Below are 15,441 nucleotides of genomic sequence, written 5' to 3'. Positions count from 1 at the left end.
CAATTTGGCGCCCAAACGAACACACATACACGCACACACAGAAAATTATACAAGACACATGTCGGTCTATTGTGTTTATATTTTGGCGGCAATATCGCGGGTCTGTGCATGTGTTGTTACATTATCTCTGATGTATCATTTCTGTGGTCTACGAAAAACAATGATATAAAGAACCCGTCTAAAATGCTATAGCACTTTGCTGGATGAAAGCATGATGGAACGGCAGGCCAAACAGATTAATCCTCGGCGCTTTTGAGCTGCATGGTGGCCTCTTTATTCAGGCAAATTTGTTGGGTCTCCTGTATGCAGGACACGCAGCAAGAGCGGAAATGGACGACCGGTGGAGAAAAAAAATGGCCCATCGTATTTGGAATAAAACCGTGTGGTGACAAGTTGATCAAATCGCACCAAGAGATGGTCGTGACATTGCAAGATATGGTTGCGACAGGCGTGAATCATCTAATACCTGATGTCGCGTAGGAATTTTGAAGTGAATTTTTCTGGAAAGGGGAATTCCGTAAATTCGGACGTACAATGTCAGACACTTTAATGACCTGCTGTTGGAAGAGTTGAATGTGATACATCATGTGACATCTAATGAGTAGAAAACAGAATTGACAGACCAAACTAAGGTACCATCACCTTAACGGCCTTGCACATGTACATGTACATAGGTGGTCGGATGGACGTTTCGGTTTTACGGAATTGCCCAAAGGACTGTGAGGAAGTTTAAACCATTGCGAATCAATTCCAATCGCTGTCCCAGTGTTTTGAGGCAAATTTAGAATATAACAGGGGAGTCAAAAAGAAAGTGGCCGAATTTAGAAAATCTGTTTAAAATATTTGGCCCACTCCATTTTATTTTTAAAAAAACATAGGGATAACGTATATCATTGACTTTGAACTGTGAAAATTTCACGTAATTCGCATACTTTATTTCTAAGTTATGTCTATAACAGTTAGCAGATCACAAAAATCGGCTGTCCACCACTGATCATTTACCGTTCTACGAACTGATGAATACCCATTGAGTACAATGAAACATGGATGTTTTCCCACCTCCATTAATGACCGAGAAACTTGCAAAGGAAAACATACAAAAAAATCGCCATCAATATTGTTCCTCATATTCAATACACCAAATCTGACATTATAATTAAGATTTCAGTCTTGATTTCAATGATTAAAATCTCATTTGTATTTGAATGCCTGTGTGTAAAGCTCGATAGCTTCCAATGGCATTCCATAGACAGCTATAAGAATGGGTTCTTTTTAGTAAAACATGCTTAACTTCTGAAAGCATGGATCAATTTCAGCAATCCTTTTTTTGTTTTCAGATGAGTGGAAGAACATGCTCTTTAAAGACATGTTTGATTGGTGTATCAAATTTGATTCCTTTTTAAGAAGAAAGTCTTTAATCAGAGTCACTTTGTTTTTGACTCACCCTGTTAGAAGGAATGGTTAGCAATCTCTGGAAAGTATTCGGCCCTAGGAATCAGAATTTACCTTAGCATCAATATTCTGAAGAAAATGATTCAGAATATTGAACAATCCTGCGGTTTGGAAATACCTGTCTTTGTTGACTCTCCCCTTCATCCTATCAAAGAGCATTGGATATCTCAAAATATGTCCTGGATCTAATTATTGTAAACCTCAAAGTTTCTCCTATTTAGGAAAACTCTTTCGCTGGTATGTTCCTGATTTATAGTCTTTTGTCAGAATTTACAAATTAATACCGATGGATGTATTGTTCACCGTGTCCTACTTGGATTTGCGCGCTCATGTCAGATGAGATGGTACCAAACATCAAAGTGGTGCCGTCGACCTTTGATTATTGGAGTTGAGAGACACAGACAACCACACCCCTGACCGTTGGTTGTTGAAACCTGCATATGCAAAAAAGGAAAACCGGAATTTGATAAGAACAAGCTCGATCGATTATATCTCGAAAGCTGCGGGCCAACGAATTCGTGTTCATGCACGAGTCACGTGATTGTGCCATGTAATTTCTGGAAGTAGTGTTTTGAGTAAAAAATAATCAGGATGTTGATCCCAGGGACCCAATGATGAACTTTGACCCCAGCTTGGTCACGTGACATGTTGGGGTTGGGCTACTGATACTTTTGACAAAGTTTGGTTGAAATCGGTCAAAATAATGTAAGAGCAATGGACAATGCCAACGTTGTTATCTAATTAACTAACTAACTAGCGGAGAGACATGATGATTTGTTGAGTTGTTATCCCGCAGCTAAAAACGATTACTTTGTTACATGTTCTGGGTTGTATAACCTATTCCTTCACTGTGACGATTTTTGTAGGGATGGATTGCTTATTTTTTCACTCCGCATTTCGCATTGTGGATTTCAATGATTTTTGCGTTCCGTAATTATATTGTGCATGAGTGTGATTTTCTATTAAATTATAATGTCATTGTGACTGCGAAATAACATCATTAATTTTGATCTTTATGTGTAAACTTCCGACTCTCTGGCATTAAAGAATGTATGTCATTTGCATCAATTAAAACATGCTGAAAATGACATTTTTATTGTTGAGGGTGGGGTGGGATGCTGCAAAGTTACATTGACATTTTATTTTTACCCTGCAGACAAAATTGCTCATACATTAACCTAAACGTAAAGATTCGAGTGATTATGTTCATCAAAGCGAACGAAACGCCCGCCAGGCCGGCACCAACTATGTGGTGTACAGATTGTGATTAAAGTACGAATCGACATAATCAATACTAATTGAAAAGACAACACACTGTGGCGTATAAAAGGCCCTGTCCCGACCGATCGAATAATCGATACCACCCGGAGTGCCGAATTCAATCAAGCGTGGGGAGAAATATCGACTAGTCGATGAATCGAATAAAATTCGATACCTAATGCAGAGGTGGGATAAAGAAGGGAGGCACTGGGCGCGGTTATGGAATACAGGGAGGGGTGGTTTTCTTTTCCCTAGAATCGATTCTTTTACATGGTCTTTAAACATGTTGACGGAACAACGGCTTTGCTTGTGTGTTTGGTATTATCTGGCTTAAATGACAGGTCACATATACTGAAATTTGTATCCTTGTGGAGACATTTCTTTGTTCTCGTGTACTTTCGAGTTTGAAAGTAAAGTTTCAAAATGCTCTTATTTTAACCAGAATTAATTTCCTTTGCTGAAATTCGGACTTAATATCCCTTTTCTAAAACTCTACCATTTGCGACCGATCAACATACCTTGGAAATTCCTAGTTTTTGAGTAAAATCCATACATCTTTTTCGTGAAAATCTTGTGGAGACGTATTCATCTATAGAAATTGCCATGTGGAGACGTATAAAATCTTTTGTTCCCTATTGTGTGCATGTCTCCAGAGGGCACGGTGTATCAGATCACGGTGATTTTAACGCGTAGGTTTGGAGAGTAGGCCTATGTGACGGTACATTATCAATGCTGCGTTCCAGTGCTCTTCGACAAATTCGATTTTTTTTTTCTCTGTTAATGAATTTCCAACTTGTATGTCTGATTCCAACCAAAAACTTCCTTCACACTTTTTAGGGGGCGACTATACAAACCTCCGTAAAAAGGTTTTTGCTTTGGACACAAAGAAATCCGCTTCGCGAGCAGACTGGCTCCCGATCCGTACATCATCGATACTGATATTAGGACGGGAACCAGCCTACCCCGCGTGAACGTAATTGGCAGCCAATAGGCCTAATTCGAAATTGTAAAGTAATAATTCAACAACTAAACATGGGCTGATTTTTTTTGCGGTCGATATCTCATTCAAAAGTGACTGATTATTGCTAGAAAAGAAGCAATTAAGAAAATAAATTTATTTGCGTGATGAAACTCGACAATAGCACGGGGAATGATCTTTAACACATGAATTAACATAAACAGCCATTTAGTAAGCCAACTTGGAAGCTTTTGGATTCAAAGGTCAAAGGTCACGTAGGAAAGACAGTAACAAAAATAAAAAAATTATACTGAGCCATCCTTTAAAAAACATATTTTCAGTTATGCATTAAGAGGTACAGGCGGACATCAATTTAGCTAAATGCCAACATTGAGGGAAATTTAGAACAGAATATTTCAAATGCTGCATTGAATATTTTACAAAGCAAAGCTCTGTATAAAAAAAGAATAAGTTTTATTCACATACTTTACATATTAGAAAAGTGCAAAATATTGAAACTGGAGGGTTAAATATTTACTGCTTCAGTGGTCTTATTGAGAAATTGACCTTTTCGACATCACTGCAAAACTAATTGCCTAACATCAATCAACTGTAAATTGTTCATTTTAATTTATTGCAATAAGACGCTAAACTAATGAATGGTCTGTGTATGGTGAGCTGAGCGTGACATTGATTAATCACTGAAGTCATGTCAGTTAAATCAATCACTGACTATAGGGTGAGTTTTGCCTCTTGCGCTCACCGTACAACAATGAAATTGTCCTGGCAACTGAACTATTTTAAAAATGCACATAAAATGTGGAGCGCTGTGGTCCAATGGTTACGGTGTTCGGCTCATGCGCCGCGGCACGTGGCCTCGAACCCTGATGGGGAACATGGGGCTTGTGTTCGGGGGCAAGACACTTTACTACAATTGCCTCTCTCCACCCGTGAAGGTAGAGTCTAGAATGCACTGATCTTGAGCTGCTCCAAAAACTGGTCTCATGGCCTGATGAACAGGGGTAATAATTGTGAGGGCGCTTTGATAATTGAGACCTTTGGTATAAAGCGCTTTTACAAATACCATATTCTTCTTATTATTATTGCATACGAGACATCCCAACATTCAACGTGATAGAAGACAATCACTTACTATGTTTATTCATGCTGGTTGTGTGTATTGTTATTTGCATTAATCTTCAAGTTTCAACAACGAAAACTTTACTGAATACAGAGGGCGCACTTTGGAACCCCGTTGGGAGTGTGAGCGCGTGTACAGGGACGAGCTCCAAAAAGTTGAGACCTAACTTTCGCGTATATAATGTAGGCCTATCTCTCTACAACTATAATCATTCGAGAAAACATGTCAAGATACAATGATTATTGAGTGTGTTTTTGTGTAGTTTGGGAAAGTATTAAGCGGATGTGTGTTTGGGAGAGAAAACATACCAATTGTATCCAAACCTGAAACTTTCGACTGTTATAGTCATGAAATATAACATGGCACCTTCTTGCTTTAATGAAGTATTAGGCCTATGCTTCATACAGTAGAAGATGTACATTTTCACTTACTATGTTTTGTACGTTTTTGAAATGCACAAATTGAATTTTACTAGTCTATTCGACTCCTTGACACCATTATTTGCTAAGTTTCGTTTGGCGAGATCTATAGTATACCTGTCAGCAAAAAGTCCATAAAGTGAGCAAGGATAAATTGAAAGTGGCCAAATTAATCTCTTATGTCAACCTGCGAGGTATAAAGTGGCCCTCTCAGCCCACTGAAAGCCTCACAGGGGTTGAGCAAACAAGTATCTGATTATTTTAGGCGGGAAGATCTTTTCCGTCCTTTTTTTGTCTTCCCCTGGGCTATGCTGTTTCACCTCGAAAGTCGATGGGTTTTATTTGTCTCAAGGATTTCCATCTTTGATTTCTTTGGTTAGAGGGAAGGGGAGGCATTTTCAATCTCTTATACAACAGGTGTTTTTTTTTTTGCTTCGGGAAGGAGTATTTGAGTGGTTCTTTTTCTGTAACTATTTGATGTTTACTTTTGTAGCTTTTTGTTTCGTAGACGTGTGTCATCAAACAGCCTTGGGATGAGATTGAACTGCGCATGCTCAATTTTTCCTTATCATTCCTTTCCGTAACTCTATAGTGACATTTCAGCGTCGTTTTTTTCCATTAATAATGCTCAAAACCAGACACGAGATTGATAACTTCTTTTACATTTTCTGAAGGAATGAAACAGTCAAGTTATAACTGATTGATAAATGTATACACATTTTGCTCGTTATTGGTGTATTCGTTAACGGCAATTTCGCAAGTAAAAATGGCTTCGTGAGTATATAAACTTGAAAAAGTGCCAAAAAAGTCAGTCGGGGACATTAGCTAGTGACAATATGTTGTCCATTTAAAAAAGTTTCACGAATATTTTGAAAGCAAATAAACGGATTGATTATGAGAAAAAATACACATGAATTTAGGACAGAGACATCTCGGATCGAAAACAAAAGCAAAGAAGCTCTAAAAACGTTAAAGAAATCTTTAAGACTTAACTTTTTTAAATTACAATGATGTTGTCAACATCTATACTTATTTCAATAAAACTTCGATGAAGAATTTTCCAAACTCCTCATTTTCAGCAGGCTGATCTTACAAATGGCGTAAAATGAATACCCGCAGATACCTGATCCTGATTCGCTCGCGAATAATTGGGTTTTTATCAAAGGAACCTGTTGGTACGGATGAGCGGTTGGACGATAACAGACGTCCATCTTAACAATAGATAAGACGGCCATTTAAACCGAACGAATTCAACCAAATTGTGCAATTTAAGTAACATTTATCATCGTCAGAAGCGAGAAAATGATGATAGCTTTTGACGACACGGTCGTCAAGTTAATCATATTCATTGATTTTTTGTATGGTGTCTCTCTTTTTGAATTATATTACAATTCTACACGGTGAAAGAAAAGCCTTCTCATTCGTTGGGAACTATTTAGGCTTCCTGGCGCCGCGTGGGCCGGTAGGACACCGTGTGTCGGCCCAGCTCCAACCCTCAACGATCTAGCTACGGGCTAGGTCAACCAACACCACACATAACATACAACTGATAAAAGAAATCTTCCTTCTTTTGAAGTGCACTTTATCATATATTGATACAGTTCCAAGTAAATTATATTAAGACATCCCTAGGACAGGAATCCTGACTGTCCCACGTGCATTCTCGATGTAAACAACCCTCGGGACACCGACGAAAGACAGGTGCAAAAAAGGGGGGAAATGGAACTACAAACATAAAATGACCTCCGTTTGTTATGACTGACCCTCAAATCGCAATCAGCTTTAGTAAATTACCAGTAACCCAATCTCGCTAAAGAAGTCACTACGCTGCAATTTATTTTCGATTCTTCATCATGTCTTCAAGATGGCACTTTATGTCTTCATTATTATTATACCCCGAATGATGGAGTTCGTTCGAGGGGTAAAAAGAGAACCTTGCCACTAGGCAAAAGTAAGGATGGGCATAGCCAGTGGAACCGTCTGGTCTTGAAGGCAGTTGCTACATAAACACTCGCTCTGATGGCGAAGTGTATTGGGTTACGTGTGGTATATTTATGCGGCTCTCTGTAGGTTAAGTCAACTTGAATCATAATTGGTTCAAATTCTTTCCGAATGATACACAAACACAAGAGCGTTTTACATGAGCAGAGTTCATACCAAGCAAAGAGGTATTCAATAACTGTCCCTTATTTTGCCTTCAGCACAGAAGAATGTTGATATAAAACAAGAAAACAAGAAAATATAAAAAGAACAAGACTTACAATCAATAATTTACAAGAATCTGTTAAATTTGCTGAGTGCAGTGTAAAAAAGGGACTGGATAGGCCTATTGAATGCAATTCCGACAGAAAAAAAGTGCAATTATTTCCAAAGTTGGAATTTGACTCAGGGTAGTTTTTGTCAAATTCAATCCACATTTTTTTAATAAATCAACTTTTATATCACATTTTTAGAGCTAAAAATGCCATTAAATTTGGTTTAAATTTTCGGTTTTAGATGTCAAAAGAGAAATAACAATTGAATCTATTGAGCTGAATTTTCACTCAATTCGCATGACTGGAAAACTGTGCGACATTTGGAAACAGACCTTTTATTTCATACACAATAGATAAAGTCATAAAGAAAACGCATTCATCACTAGTTTTATAAGACATTGAATTTCGAAGGGAAGTGGTTTACGACCTTACGCAATTCATCATTTTTATGATCTGATCAATAAAGACCAATGTTACACAATGATCTAGGCCTATGTGAAAACACAATAGCAGACGGAATGACATTTTGCTCAAACGTCCACAAATGCCACCGTTATCAATATACACAATTGTTGAGCTTTTTTACCAAATGTAAATTAAACATCTATGTTTGTACAATCAAACTATGGGTCAAATCGTTGCACTTTTGCATCGGATTTGCTAAATTCGTTGAAATCTGTAGCCAGACATGATTCAACAAGACTCCAAAATCCACAGGCAGAAAAGAGTAAATAAATCGACTGCACTATTTGCCCACTGTTTACGCAAGCTTAAAATGGGATTGTTTTCTCTTTTTTCTCCTCGCAAATCAAGGAGAAAAAAAGGGGAAAAGGCTGGCGACGACAATCTGATGCCAGATTGTGTTCGCTGTCTCTTTAACTATTCTTTAGTTTGCGGTAAGAAAAAAGACTTGAAAGAATTGCTAATCTCTGTGTGTAGTTGAGAGGATCAACCCATTTATGTGTAAATGTCTTCTCCCCACCCCCCTCAGAACGGGTCTTTGACCCCTTTCTTTCCCTTGTTAGGGGTTTAAGATTGTTTGTGTACAACCTGTTGCAGAAACACCCTCAGGTGGTTGCAAAGAAACACGACAAATATTCCCAATATAAGGGGGTTTGACCAATATTTCGCGAAAACAGAAGAAGTTAACTTTGCATTTCTGTATAATTACGGTAGGTGTCTAGATATAGAATTTTCTTGGCTACATTTACAAAGACGGTAAAAACAAGTTGGCGTTGTTAGTATAATTGCTTTACCTATACGCCGAATGGTTGTTTTGCGGAGATTTCCTTTTATATTACATCATTATTGCTAATAAGTGAAATCATGCATGAGTCTGTTTAAACTCCGTGGGTGATGAGTCACGGGGCCACGACTTTCCACCGTAAACAGTGCGATTTCTCCCCCCTGGCCACAGGTCGTTCGCCCGGTCACGTTTTTCCTCGTACGGACCTAAATCAAATTCCTGACACGTCATGCACTGGATGGGACGTTCTATTAGCACGCATAAAGAAGATGATATGTAATTTGGCTGGAAGAATCTTGTGGTAGTTTTTCGAGAACAGAGACTCTTCACAGAGAGAGAGAAAAAAAAAATCAGCAAAACCGATTTGTTTTAATAGTTAGAACTTTGCTCCCTGTAATGCTTAGTCGGTATTTATTTTACTTTGATTATCAAAGGACATGTACATGAAATTAACCGTTGTATCTTCAACGGATACAACCAATGGTATAACTTTTAAATTGCACATGAAACAGTGGGAACAACATTGTTTTTATTTGACATATGAAACTTTTCAATTGTCAATGTAAAATCACTTATTTCGTTCGGCTAAGCGAGCCAGACATTATGACAGAAAACATGCACTTCTTAACTCATGAGGCTTATAAAACCGGTTGAAACTGATATACTCGATTTAAAATTGAAGTGGTGAAGGTACAGAACTACTTAGGCTATTCCAAGTTATTCCACAAAACTTCAATGATCCTAGACACAAAACCAAGTTCTTTAAAAAGGACCCCCTCCCCTGCTTAACCAGAGTGCAGTTTATTAGGCGTGCAAGCCCCAAACCACATTGTCACCGAACAATGGCGAGTTACCAGGAGTTCTTTACGGACCGCGAACGAACCAAAACTCCAGCAGTTGGTTCCAATTATCTGTGTCTCACGGAATGTTGTCGACCTCTTGAACATACCGATCTCCCCTGCCAATCTTTGTTTCTTCTTCTTACCCAAGGAACCACTTTTTTGGGGGTCTAATGCAGGACACCCTGCTTTCTTAACTAGCTGTGGACGAGTAGGAGTTAAAAATAACACATCGCTGCCTATTCGGGCTTGGTTTAGGGATGGTTTATGGCCAAAAGGTCTTTACGGTCTTACAGAGCTGATGTAATGCGGATTTAGCGGGAAGGGGCGGCATACCAGAGATGGGAACAGTTAACGCATTACGACATGATATCTTTGAGTAGGGATTGGGAGGGAATTAAAGGGACAATGGAACTCTAGAAACAAGTTAAGCCAAATCAAGCTACTTGTATACAGGTGGAAAGTCAACAAACTTAATGTGGACTGACAAACGGGAGAAACAAGATTTTGAAGACCCCCAATTGGTGCAAATAAATGTAAATTGAATTATTGCTGTTTTTAAAAGTAATGTCACTTTGACCTTTGTAACTTGAAGGGACACATGTTTCATGTATTATGCTCCATTACTTTGTACTCCAATGATTTGCCACAGATTTGATTTGACGATTGGAAAAAGGACAATTTGTGGAAAAGAATTTTGCTGAATCTACAATGCACCAAAGTGACATATCACTAGTAACGTCAGGCTGTTTACAATGAATCAACGGTGAAGAAGACATCGCGAAACATGTCCCTTTCACGAGTTTTTGAATGAGGCCGTCAAGGTTATTATTTAACATCATTTTGAACAAAAAATTATTTGATTATTTTAGGTAAATAAATTAACAGTAAACCCAGTTTGCATCAAAGTTTTAAACAGAATAGAAATGCTTTTGAAAAGCTTTTGAAAGAGTTTCATGAGACTTTTTAGCGACATAATTATGTGCCTAGAAATCTGTTTCAGAATCACTGATAGACCAAAAAAGGTGAGCTTACGAAAGTGTAATTTTGTTTTTGGCTCTGATGGACGGACAAACTGACGGACGGACGGACGAGGTACTGATTATTACGAAATGTATTACGAAATAAGAGACAATGAAGAGACTGTTTTTTTTCTTAGTTCTTTCAGAATTTTTGTGGCAAGCCTCCGGCGGGCCAAGCACGGTTGATTCATAATTTATGGATGGACACCTGTTGCAGTCACCATGACAACCAGCCGTTGACATTTAAGCTCGGGAACATAAAGGCACGCGTGATCATTACTTCGAAGCATCATTAACATTCTGTTATCAAGTAAACGTAAAACCACCTTACCATGCCGGTTGGCAGATCGACCACGCGATAAATTATCAATGGGAAAGGCTTTCAACGAACTACCCAGATAGGAAGTCAATTAATAACATTTTATATAGGCCCACATCACTTTGTGTCAAGGTCTTCCCATAAGATAAAACATTACGAATTTTCTGTAATCATGTTGAATCATTAAGTAAATGCAGTCAAATTCAATTACTCTTTGTCTCGCATTAAATTAGCTGTTGTGCTTAAAACAACATTTGGGGAACATTGTAAACTTCTGCTCATTATGTAAACCTTTTGAAGAAGGCCCGATCTTAATAAATAATAATTAAAGAATCCCTCAAACTTTTCAAAAAAGTGAAACTTCGTTAACAAAATGTTTCCCATTGTTAGTTTTCCAGTTATGTCGCCTTTAACGTGGCAAGCAACTTATGTTTACTGACTGAAGTCATAGTGCGTTGGCATGTTCTTTTTTTCTGTCTTTCTGTCGGATCGGACCGCAATCGATACCAAGTCGCCCGTGGGTCTAGTGCGCTCCTTTCCCGGCCTGGGAATTCATGAGAATCTCGCTCCGGGGTTTAGGCACGCTGCGGTGTATATGCACATGGTGTACGTGGGTCCGATGAACGCCTAACGTAGCGTGCTAATCCCCCTTCAGCATATCCTGACGTGCGCTAACTCGCTTGGCTAGTTATACCGATTCACATGCATGTGATTGTCAAAACTCAGGGGAGTTGCACTTTCTCATTGGAAAGAGATTTTGTCAGGAAATCATGTCAATGAATAAATGACATGCGTACCTCTCGCATATCAACTTTTACATTCAAATAGTTACTTATATGTACAAAGTTAAAAACCAAATGTCACTCAGAAACGGACACATGCAACAAGTGTGCTTGAGATTTAAAAAAACTTTCTCAGAGAATGCACAACTCGCAAGTTGTATCACTGCAAATAAAATACCGGGAATGACTGTTTTATTTGTTAACTATCTTTAAAGACATCTGTAGATTATCTTCCATTTAAGAAACTCACTAATATCGATAATTTGTGTGATATTATTGTGAAATTCGTTTCTCGCACTCAACAGTTATATCCGTACTAGTCCACCACGAGTCAAATTGTTTTTAGCAATTAAACACAATCTTGCTATTATGACTTTGTAAACATGGTTAGAAGCCAAACCTTACGTGTTCAATTCCTAAACATGAATGTTCAGTTGCTAAACACAATCCATCAATAGTAGTATTTAAACATGTTTACAAAGTGATAGCAAGAAAGTGTTTCGAAAAGTGCTGAATTGCTAAACACAATTTTTGCAAATATAAACAAACGAAAGTGTTGCAGATTCAAAATTTAATATTCCTAGTTGCATTTATGAGTCTTGGGAGACAGCCATGACAAAAAATGGCAATGAATCCTACAGAAGATTTCACACGAATTATCCCAATGGTCAGGGTTATATAAACATGATGAAAATCAGGCGAACCTTCTCTGAATATAAGTCAAATGTTCATGTTTCATAGCTCAATTTGTCTCTAGAATTTGTGCAATCAATCCAACAAAATTGTGCAGATAATCACCTTTCAAACATGTACTGTAAAAAAAGACTCTGTAATATTCTGTAGAATTGAATTAGATAGGACCTTTTAGCTTCCAAACACTATTTGAACACCCATCTTTTACACTTTCTTTGACTCCAGCAAACTTCTGGTTTGGGCGAGTTAATAACGTTATGTAACCCCACAATGGCGGTTTGTGTATGTTAGGGGTTAGGGGTTGCATGAGATCAAGTAACACACAGCTGCTTGTACCAACAAACCAGGCAGTTTTCAAGGCCACACGAGTTTGTTTTCAATAACGATGAGAAAGTGGCCTACTGCGGTGGTACATAAAATATGCGTACGTAAAACAGGTACAGACAGGTACATAGAACTTGTAAAGTTGTAATGAACACAGACAGACACATGCAAGCAAGTTGCACGTGTAACACAAATATACCAGAGAAATTAATGGGTGTTACTACAGACATTTTCATATATTAAGCCATCATTCGAAAACAACAACTATTGCCACAATTTGTGATTTCAAAATGTATGATGTTTCATCATCTGCATAAAGTCTGAGATTAACTCGTTTTTTATGTGCATAAAAGTGAAACTCACTGTAGTCAATATTTTGCACTAAACTACATGTATTAACGATTGGCACAAAGTGTTTTTTTTTTACAAGAGTACAATAAAACTAAAATATCACTCAGTGCAGGAACTCGGCTAGGTGATAAAGGGGGAAAATTTGAATGCAACAAGTAGCATATCAAATACGCATATACACGGCAAAAACCTGTGTTAAGCAATTAAACACTTTTTTAAAACACTTTCTTGCTATCACATTGTAAACATGTTTTAATAGTAAACATGGTTAGAGTAAGGATGGTTAGTGCTTAGCAATTGAACATTGATGTTTAGGAATTGCACACGTAATGTTTAGCTACTAAACATGTTTACAAAGTGATAACAATATTGTGTTTAATTGCTAAACAATTTTTGGAGTATATGGTTGGTTCATGTTACATGCACTAACGTATAACTGTACACTATAGTCTCAAAACATCTGAAAAGCTAAATGTTTTTAAAATGGGCGTTATGACTAAATAAAACCTGAACAAAATCTTGTGACCACTTAACTGTAAAGTTAAAAGTTAGAAGTACATGTAGCACTCTTAAAAGTTTACAAAAAAATTTCAGTGAATATAATTTCGTTAACTTTCAGTGCGTCACTATTTGGCACGTCATCGGGAATTACGCTATTAATCGCGCAGCGTGGGGATTATATGCGTGTACGCAATGCAATGAGAGATATAGGACGCCACCAACGATTGCTATGTGTATCCAGGCGGGAATGAAGCACAGAGAATGAAGGGCTTAAGATCTATTCTCAGAGGGTGAAGGATAGGTCACTGGTTATAATCTTGTTTACAGCTAAAAGCGGATGAAAGAGTTGAACAGATCTACATTTGTTATCCAACAATGTGATATAATTATGTTTCTATAAAAATATCTATGAGAGTATAATTTCATCTTCGCTTATTTTTGTCACATTTATATATATATTTACCTGAGTTTTTCCCCAGATTTTGTATTTGTCTGAGTGGACCAATATATATAAGTTATCAAGCTATGTGCCTGTAGTAAGCCTAGGCCTGTATAGGTTTAAACCCTAACTGAACTTAACCCATCAAAGCCCAACAGCAGGTTTTGTTGAAATCTGTTGGGATAGGTACAGTACCCCTAAACTGATGGTCTTTTACATTGGGTTTGGCATGCCTCCAGAAACTAAGTCCAACAGTGTGTGTGGGTGTACGATTTCCCATGTGGGTGTTGGAATTTGCCAGAATGGGTATGGTTCCTATATAGTAAATTATGCTAGGGAGTGATATTTTGCTCACTTGAAAAGCTCTAAAGAGTATTGTGCAATTTTCACCATTTTTCTCAATTTGGTTGTAATTCTAAGAATCCTTTTGATTTGTCTTAGTTTGTTGAAATATCATTGATTGGGTTTTGGACCAGACAAGGTCAATCTCTATTGAACGGTAATACATGCAGCTAAGGCGAAGTAAAAAAAAACAACATGTTTCTCGTCCCCGCCCGCTTCCTTTTTGGAGGCCGCCTGGATTTTTTAATTATCTTTTATTTTTGAAAAATGCAGTAAAAATACAACGAAAAAGTCCGCAAATTCGGCGGTTAAAGCAAATGCATCTAAAACTGTTCATTGTAGACCAATACAACTCTAAATGACGCTGTAAATATGTTCAGTTCTCTTGTCCAACTTGTCTTTCATTTAAAAGTGTCTTTGAACAGTGGAAACACCAGCGGTTGCAGGAAATTTAAATGGCGTCCATCTTGAAAAAAATAAAAAATAAAAAATAAAAAGCCCCTCTTCCTCCTTTTTTTTCAAAAACCGGGACGAGAAACATGTTTTTTTTTATTCGGCCTAACAGCTGTATTTTGTTACGACTTCATGGAAACAACAGAACGCCAAAACAATAGAATAAGAGATATTGGAATTTTAACTTAATTACATATTATGGTTTAATCCTAGATAAAGTACTGATAAAGAAATCCTCCAACACGTGACCGACTTTCAATTTCGTTGCATATTCATAACTGTAATGTATACAATTCTCCATGTGCCAAAATTCGGTAAGATAATTGTTGTTTTTTTCGACAGAAGACTCAAATGTTAAACTATGTACTATGCATTGCCAATCCTAAACCTAACGGTTCACGTTCGAACATCACCCCCCATGAACGCATGCCCAACCAAACCGAATTAATCTGTTGTTTACAGACACGATCAGTTAAAAAAAGAACAACAGTTTTCAAAAAAACTCCGCAGAATCAATCCGCTGCTGAGCAGATAACGCGGCTATAAAGAAACAAAAGCTTCCTCGCTGTGTGTGGCTGTGCGGTGAGCAATTAACGGTTATAAAACCGGCTTACTCTAAATCGCTAGTGAATTAAGTTAACTGTT

General features: G+C 37.7%; 1 long non-coding RNA gene across 1 annotated transcript in view; it reads right to left on the bottom strand.

Moving 5' to 3' along the window:
* Positions 1 to 1,755: 1,755 nt before the first annotated feature.
* LOC119731485 overlaps positions 1,756 to 15,441 on the bottom strand; it is a 35,584-nt gene continuing 21,898 nt past the window's right edge. Inside the window, exon 3 of the long non-coding RNA XR_005271454.1 lies at positions 1,756 to 1,886. This is a non-coding gene — a long non-coding RNA (uncharacterized LOC119731485). The remainder of the gene's footprint in view (positions 1,887 to 15,441) is intronic.

This window comes from Patiria miniata, unplaced genomic scaffold (assembly GCF_015706575.1).
Source record: "Patiria miniata isolate m_02_andy unplaced genomic scaffold, ASM1570657v1 HiC_scaffold_23, whole genome shotgun sequence".
NCBI lineage: Eukaryota > Metazoa > Echinodermata > Asteroidea > Valvatida > Asterinidae > Patiria > Patiria miniata.
Note: the sequence above shows the minus strand (reverse complement) of the source record. Positions and strands in the feature narration are given on the sequence as shown.